Source organism: Aegilops tauschii, chromosome 5, assembly GCF_002575655.3.
Source record: "Aegilops tauschii subsp. strangulata cultivar AL8/78 chromosome 5, Aet v6.0, whole genome shotgun sequence".
NCBI lineage: Eukaryota > Viridiplantae > Streptophyta > Magnoliopsida > Poales > Poaceae > Aegilops > Aegilops tauschii.
In genome coordinates this window covers 301,114,013-301,122,653 of record NC_053039.3, presented here as the reverse complement: position 1 = coordinate 301,122,653, position 8,641 = coordinate 301,114,013, and positions in this window count along the sequence as shown.

Below are 8,641 nucleotides of genomic sequence, written 5' to 3'. Positions count from 1 at the left end.
CTAGCATGAATAATAAACATTTATCATGATATAAGGAAATAAATAATAACTTTATTATTGCCTCTAGGGCATATTTCCTTCAGGTTGATGATGCCGAGGCCATCGCGAAGCAGAACAGGGAGGAAGTGCTTCAACGGCGGACGCTGGAGCGCGAGCACGCCCCCATGCTTCAGGACCTCCGTAACAGGGCTAACACCGCCCTGGGCTTCATCTACGACGAGAATGCATCGCCCCTCACTCGAATGACTACGCCAGCTGTCGGGGATATACCCCGCGGTGTAAATCGGCCGGAAGTATAACCCAACCGGACTTGGTGGTTCATTTGAGATCCTGCTGACACTTGGCGATTCACTGGCGACCCGCCCTGACCTGGCGGTTTACAAGCAACCTGCCTGGACATTATAACTCGCTGGTAACCCGGCAGGCAGAGATAGACGAATGACAAGGCCCAAGGCCCAGAGGGCCGGTTTATATTAATGGCGGGCCGGTTTAAGAGGAAAGGCGTGAGGAATATTTGTCTTACAAGGAGTTAAGACCTGGAACTGTATCCGGTTTGTATTAGAGATAGACTAGTCCTAATCCTAATAGGACTCTACATGTAACCCGCCCCTTCAACATATATAAGGAGGGGCAGGGCTCCCCAAAGAGGAACAAGCAAGAAGAAACAATCTCTAGGGCTAGACATAAAGAGCCAGTTTACGGCGTCTCCCTCATGATCATAATGAGACCTAGCCACAAACAGCAGGTAGGGTTATTACCGGATGATGTTTCCCGGGGCCCGAAGCTGTCTAAATCTTTGTCTTGTGTTGCGTCTCTCGATTCCACTCAACCCCTCTCAAGCTACTACATAGATGCGTTGGCCTCACGACTAAGTCCTTTTACTAGGACATCTACCGTGACAAATCCATGACACCAGCCACCTGATCTTCTTCACCAATGTGGTGACGCGCCTAGAAGCCCGGTCTGACAGGGCTCGCCAGCTCGTGGAAGAGAGGAGTCGGGGCCTGCTCAGGCGCGCGTTTTCCCGCTTCTTCAGCCATCTCCGGAACACCTTCCCTGACTTTGACTTCGACGCCGCCATTGCCCCCGTGCCACAGGCCGTCCGAGGCGAATTGGCGCGGTGGGTGGAGAACAATGTGGATGCACTGGTCAGAGCCTTTGCCTCTGACGACGACGCGGTGGTGGGCGTTGCGGACGAAGGTGACGTGGTTGACGACGACGACGGAGGCGTCGCCGAAGGTGGCGTCTGTAACGCCCCGGATTCGATGCGCCAGGTGTCTTCCAGTTATTCGCCTTCGTTGCCATGTCATTTTCTTGCGTGTTGCATTTTGCCATGTCATCATCTGCATTGCATCCTCATGTTTTCAAAACTTGCATCCGGTCTTTTTCCCCGTTGTCCGTTTCGCGTTCCCACACTCCCACACGTGCCCGTTGCACCTCTCAGACCTCGTTTCGTGAGTGGCTTAAAGATGTTCTCAGAATGGGATGAAACTTGGCATGTGGTGTTGTTATAGAGTAGGTAGACCGCCTGTCAAATTTCGTTCTATTTGGAGGTCGTTTGATGCCCTAACGGTTAACCGCGTAGCCCGAAACCCCTCTCTCTTTGCAGCCCAGCACCCCTCCACCACAGCCCACTAACCCAGCAAAAACCCCTCCATGCTCTCGGTCGTTCGATCACGATCGTGTGGGCAAAAACCGCACCTCATTTGGACTCTCCTAACTCCCTCTACCTATAAATAGGCCTCCCCCGTCCAAATCTCGGATGAAATAGACCCCAAACCCTAGATCAAATCCCCTCCACACCACCGGACATGTCCGACCCGCCGCCGGACGTCCAGCGCCGCCGCCCGCAGCCAACAGGCAGCCGCCACATGGCCCGCCTCCGCCTCCCACGCCGCCGGCCCGCTCGGCCCGGAGCAGGCCCGCCGAGCCCATCCGGCAGCGCCCCGCGCCCGCGCGTCCTCCGCTGCCGGCGCCCGCCTCCGGCCAGATCCGCCCCCGCCCCCCCCCCCCCGCCGCCCGGATCCGGCGACCCCGCGGCCCCCCGCCGCCTCTCCTGCTCGCCACCGGCCGGATCCGGTGAGATCCGGCCCGGAGGAGCCTCGCCGCCGCATCCCGAGCTCACCGGAGGAGCTCGTCGCCCGCGTTGACTTTTCCCCCGAGGTCGTTTTTTCCCCAAGTCCCCGGGATTTTATCTCATACGCCCCTTTTGATATTCCATAACTCTCTGACAGTAGATCCGTTTGCATGCATAATATATTAGAATGTTCATTGTGAGATGCTCTTCATTTCATTCCACTGTGCCATGCTTGTTTGAGTCCATCTTGATGCCCTTATCATCGTTGCAAGAGTGCTATATGATGTTAAACTGCTGAAACTGTTATAACTTCGTGATTTGTCTTTTTCATTGCATTTTGTGTGTGCATCCTATGAGCATGAGATCTACTTGTGTTTTGAACTATATCATGCCATCTTTACAGGGGTGTTGTCTTGTATTTTTGTGATCTATGTGGTGACTAGCTCAAGCATGCAAAGTAGCCTCCCTGATGTTGCTGATTTCTGTGACTTGGTCATTTCTGCCAAGTCTGTAGCTGTAACATTGTGATGATATGTCAACCTGCTGCTACCATGAGTTCTGTGCATAATCTGGAGATGTTCACTAAGGATGTTTTGTTATACATGTTGTGCTCTATCCATCCATGCCCTTGTTTGCATTTATAGCCTGCTGTAGCTTGTTGTAAACTTGCTCTAAAGTTGCTAAATAATGTTGCTGTCAGCCTGTTAACATTAAGTTCAGTTTTTCCGTGTGTCTTGCCAGTGATCTATGCACCCTATGACTATGCTATTACCATTCTTAGCTCCATAAATATTTCATATTATTGTTGGTCACCTTGTCATGCCATGTATTGCTTTGTGGTGAGTTGTACAAGCTCACCAACATGCCTACTTATCGTTGTTTCTGACATGTACTGTTATTTTCACCAAGTCTGAATCTGTCATATCAGTTGCCATGTTTGCATGGATGCTACCATGTTTTCTGTTGGTCTTTGGAATTAGTTCAGTAAGGGAGTTTTCTTCTTTGTCTTTAGTACTAGCATTTTATGCTTAAGTTTGCCAATTTTAGCTTTCTGTAACTTGTTGTTTGATAGCTCTAAACATTGCAACCTGATGTTATTTCTGCCATGTCCAGTGATTTCTGCCAAGTCTGTGAACTGTTATTATTTGCAATTTTGCCATGTCCTTTTGAGCATGTTCTAGTGGTTTCTAGAGATAGCTGAGTGTTTATGTTTTGTAATGCTTTGCCTGTACATCACGTCCATGCCTTTTGTTTTCATGTTGAGGTGATGTAGCATGTTATTTCGATGCTTGGAAGATGCCTAGTTGCTGTTTTGGACAAATTGTTGCTATATCTTGTTTGTAGTGTATGTGTTGCACCGTTGCTCCGTTTTGAGCATGCTCTATATGAAACTTGCTTAGAATTGCATGTAGTTTCATATTACCATGTTGAATCCTTGTTTTGAGAGGTTTTCTTGATGTTTGAATGTATTTTGCATCAATGTCATGTTTAACTTGTTTTGCTCATATCTTCTAGGCCGTAGCTCCGAACTAAATGAACTTTATATGTAACTTGACTAGAATTTCGTGTAGATCATCTTGGTGCATCTTAACTTGCTGTTTAACAACTTGAACATAAGGCTTATTCAGATCTGGACCAATTTCAAAATTTGCATATGAGGACTTACCGGAATTGTCATATGTTGTTTCCGGCCTCATTTAAACTTGCTTTGATGTGTTGCTCTTGTATGCATCATCTCTTGCCATGAGTAGCTTCATGTAGCTTTGTCATGCATCCGGCTTGGTTGTGCATCATGTCTTGTTTATGTGTTGTGTGTTTACCTTGTTGTTTGCTTCTTTCCGGTTGTGCTCCTTCTCGTTAGTTCCTGTTTCGTTGCGATCGTGAGGATTCGTTCGTCTACGCTTGGTTCGTCTTCGCGGATTCATCTTCTTCATGGACTCGTTCTTCTTCTTAGCGGGATTTCAGGCAAGATGACCGTTACCCTGGATCTCACTACTATCATTGCTATGCTAGTTGCTTTGTTCTATCGCTATGCTGCGCTACCTATCACTTGCTCTTCAAGCATCCCAAATTGCCATGTCAGCCTCTAACCTTTTTCACCCTTCCTAGCAAACCGTTGTTTGGCTATGTTACCGCTTTTGCTCAGCCCCTCTTATAGCGTTGCTAGTTGCAGGTGAAGATGAAGTTGTTCCATGTCGGAACATGGATATCATGAACTTTGTTGGGATATCACAATATTCTCTTATTTAATTAATGCATCTATATACTTGGCAAAGGGTGGAAGGCTCGGCCTTATGCCTGGTGTTTTGTTCCACTCTTGCCGCCCTAGTTTCCGTCATACCGGTGTTATGTTCCTTGATTTTGCATTCCTTACGCGGTTGGGTGTTATGGGGACCCCTTGACAGTTCGCTTTGAATAAAACTCCTCCAGCAAGGCCCAACCTTGGTTTTACCATTTGCCTATCACCTATTTCTTTTCCCTAGGGAGTCGCGCTCCCGAGGGTCATCTTTATTTTAACCCCCCGGGCCAGTGCTCCTCTGAGTGTTGGTCCAACCTGTCAGCTGCCAGTGGTAACCAGGGGCAACTCTGGGCTGGCCTACCGGAAGTTTGGACAATCTGGTGTGCCCTGAGAACGAGATATGTGCAGCTCCTATCGGGATTTGTCGGCACATTCGGGCGGCTTTGCTGGTCTTGTTTTACCATTGTCGAAATGTTTTATAAACCGGGATTCCGAGACTGATCGGATCTTCTCGGGAGAAGGAATATCCTTCGTTGACCATGAGAGCTTATAATGGGCTAAGTTGGGACACCCCTGCAGGGTATAAACTTTCGAGAGCCGTGCCCGCGGTTATGTGGCAGATGGGAATTTGTTAATGTCCGGTTGTAGAGAACTTGACACTTGACTTAAATAAAACGCATCGACCGCGTGTGTAACCGTGATGGTCTCTTTTCGGTGGAGTCCGGGAAGTGAACATGGTTTTCGGGTTATGTTTGACGTAAGTAGGAGTTCAGGACCACTTCTTGATCATTGCTAGTTTCATGACCGTTCCGTTCCTCCTCTTCTCGCTCTTATTTGCGTATGTTAGCCACCATACTGTGCTTAGCCGCTGCTGCAGCCTCACCACTTTACCCCTTCCTTACCCCTTTAAGCTTTGCTAGTCTTGATACCATGGTAATGGGATTGCTGAGTCCTCGTGGCTCACAGATTACTACAACAACAGCTGCAGGTACAGGTTTTGCGATGATCATGACGCGAGAGTGATGCTTGCTTGTTTTGGAGTTCTTCTTCTGCTTCTTCTTCGATCAGGGGATAGGTTCCAGGTCGGTAGCCTGGGCTAGCAGGGTGGATGTCGTTTGAGCTTCTGATTGTGTTTCATCCGTAGTCGGATGTTGCTCTTATGTATGATGTTGTATTCTTGTGGCATTGTATGCCTCTTGTATGTATCCCCAACTATTATGTAATGGTATGATGTAATGATATCCACCTTGCAAAAGCGTTTCAATATGCGGGTTTATCCTTGGTGGGACCTTCGAGTTCCTCTCGGATAGGGTCGCATATTGGGCGTGACAGCGTCGGTGACGGCGAAGACAACGACGACGCGAGTGACGCGTCCGAGGGCGATGCGGACGACGCGGCGAGCGACATATCTGGCTAATTCCTCATTCCTTTATTGCTTCACCTTGTATGCAAAAACTCGGGTATGGCCCCTAAAGATTGTGAGAGCATTTTGAGAGGGGGAGCCCCTCATGTAAACAAACCTTGATTTCTACTCCTTTATGCTGAACCGAGGGTGCGTTTTGGTTGGTCATGAGTCTGACGACCAGTTTTGCCGCTGTGGCTTACCTTAGCTAGGGCAGGCCCTGAATTGGATTGTAAGGTCGAGAGCCGCCACGGGGCTCCTGAAGGGTCTGCCGACCCGCCCGAGTGGGCCTCGCGAGGTTCCTGCGCCGATCGGCGTGCGTGGCACGCGTGCTGTGCCTAGCCTCGCTCGTGAGGGGCCCGCGAGGGAGAGGAGGCGAGCGTGAGCTCCAGAATAAGGCAAGAACCAGATGGCAAGAAATCGCTTGAACGAGAAAATTCACCCCCGCACGTAAGGACAAAAACTCGACCAACTTAAATCCAAATCCAGAAAGCAAGGCTACAGAAGAATAGATCCAAAGCAAATGGCCGCGTCCGTCGCCTAGTCTAGTCTTCTGGTCTTCAAGTCTTCTCACCAGCACGGAGCTAAGTGCTGCCACTAGGCGTGGGAGGGAGCCCCAAGGCCTGAGGCCGGCACCCCTGAGACTCCGGGGCGTGTACAACCCCACTCATTATTACGTGAGAGTGTCACGGGCGGCGAGCTTCACAGGCACTGGGCCTTCTTCACAGGAACCGGCCTTGCTTCATATCGCCAGACGAGGGCCCCGCCTTGCGCCACCCTCGACCACCTTTGAGCCGACCGGCAACCTGGACGACACAAAGGGGGGGAGGGGACGCCAGCGGTGCCCTCGACGACCATGGATCCTCTGCCGGGGAAGGCTCGCCGACACCTCCCCGGCAGAGGGCCTACCTTCGGACGTTGGCTGGCTTCGCGCAACGTGGGGAGGGTCCTTGCTCCTCGCTCCCTCCGTGTGGCCCCCAGCGTGCTTCCCCCGACGGAAGGGATGCTGCTGCGCCGGGGTCATCGACCGACGTTGTGACCTGATTCACTTGCAGCCCATGGTTAGCATAAGCCTGCCCCCTGAGAAATTAGTGGTACCCTGAAGTTGTCGTTGCTGGCGCGATCGTTGCAGTTCTCCGTTGGTTCCAGGAAGTCTTCAACTTCCAGCGTCCCTTCTTCCCAATCCTCTCCGAGGAACGAGCCAGGGTCATCCTCCGGTGCGTACTCCTGGTCCATCATGCGGGGCACATAGGCTTCCGGGGCCGTCACCCCGAACACCTCGCCGTAGTGCCCCACACTCCATGTTGCCCGGCCCAGCGTGGCGTCCTGAAGATGGTAACGTGGTATCCCACTGGGACCATGGGAGGCGACGCTTGTACCCATGCTTGTCGCGGGCGGCATGGGGGCGGTGGAGCCCCCGGTGCCGCCGGCCATGCTGGTGTTGACGAAGCCCCCAGGCGCACCCGATGGCGCGTGGTTGCGGCGAGGCCCGTCGTGGGACCCCGTAGTGGCCTGAGAAGGAAGCTGATAGCAGAAGGGCGGCGCTCCCGATGCCGCCGCATCCAGCAGCTCGGCAACGCGCTCTAGCAGTGCATCCCGGCCGCTCTCCATCAGCCGGCACCGCAGCAGCTCTCGCGCCACCGTGAGCGATGCCCGCATGTTTGCCTGCTCCCGCCGTGAGTGCGGCGCCGTTGCTGCGGCGTGGCTTGCCGCCCTTGCAGCGGCTCGTACTTGCCGTGGAGTGAGGGTAGATGATGCCTGGCCGCGCCGCCCGCGCCCCGCAGCGTTGGACGGCGTTCGCGCCGCCTGGAGCATGGGGTCGAGGTCTTCATGTGCAGGTGATACTGCTCGGGCTGGCCAAGCTGCCCAGCGGTCGGAGTCTGGCCTTGGATTTCCGGACATCGGGGCGTGGAGTGTCGGTGGATCATTCGGCGAGGAAGAGGCTCCGGCGCACCCCTACCTGGCGCGCCAAATGTCGGATCTGGGGTTCCGGCAAAACCCTTAAGGTTCAAACTCTGGGGTGCGCGCGAAGTTCTTTCCCCCTACCGATCTACGCCCTAGCTCGCTAAGATCTCGCGGACGAACTCGACCAACTCGCAACACAGAAAGACACGAGATTTATACTGGTTCGAGCCACCGTGGTGGTGTAATACCCTACTCCAGTGTGTGGTGGTGGATTGCCTCTTGGGCTGATGATGGACAGTACAAGGGGAAGAACAACCTCCCGAGGTTGAGGTGTACTTGTGTTTGGTGTGAGGCGAGGGGTTGGCTCTCGATCCCTTCCCTACTATGGTGGCTAGCTCTACTTATATAGGCCCTGGTCCTCTCCCCAAATATGGAGCGGGAAGGGAGCCAACAACAGCGGGCAATTTTGAAAGGGGACAGCTAGTACAAGCTATCCTGACAAAAGTGGTCTTCGCGTGCAAAAGGCTCTGGTGATGACGCCGTCTTGGGCTCCATGGTGACCTCCGTCTTGCCGTCCCGCTGGTCTTCGGTCTCGTTGCACCAATATGGAAACCTTTGCTTGATGCCTCGGTACTCCGCGCCTGCGCCTGCTTCCTTAGCACCAAAGAGGAAACAAGGACGCTGCGCATGCTGGCGCCCGCCTGGTGTCAATCGTCACTGCTCACGTCACGAGAGCCTCGCGAGGTTTGCTCTGCCTTGATATCTCGGCTCCTCGCGAGCCTGCCTGGAGAGGCCACTCCGGAGGAGGTCTTGCGTCGTCCGCCCCGCGAGGCTTGGCCCCTCGCGAGGGTCTTGAATGCCTTGTTGATGAAGATGGGTCGTACGGCCTGCTAGCATAGCCACGCCGTGGGCCGCAGGCAAGCAAGTCTGGGGACCCCCGTTCCCAGAGCGCCGACAAAGGTTACCATCTCCGTGCCCTTTGCCTTAGCCTTTTTTGGACCAACTCTTCTTGAACTTA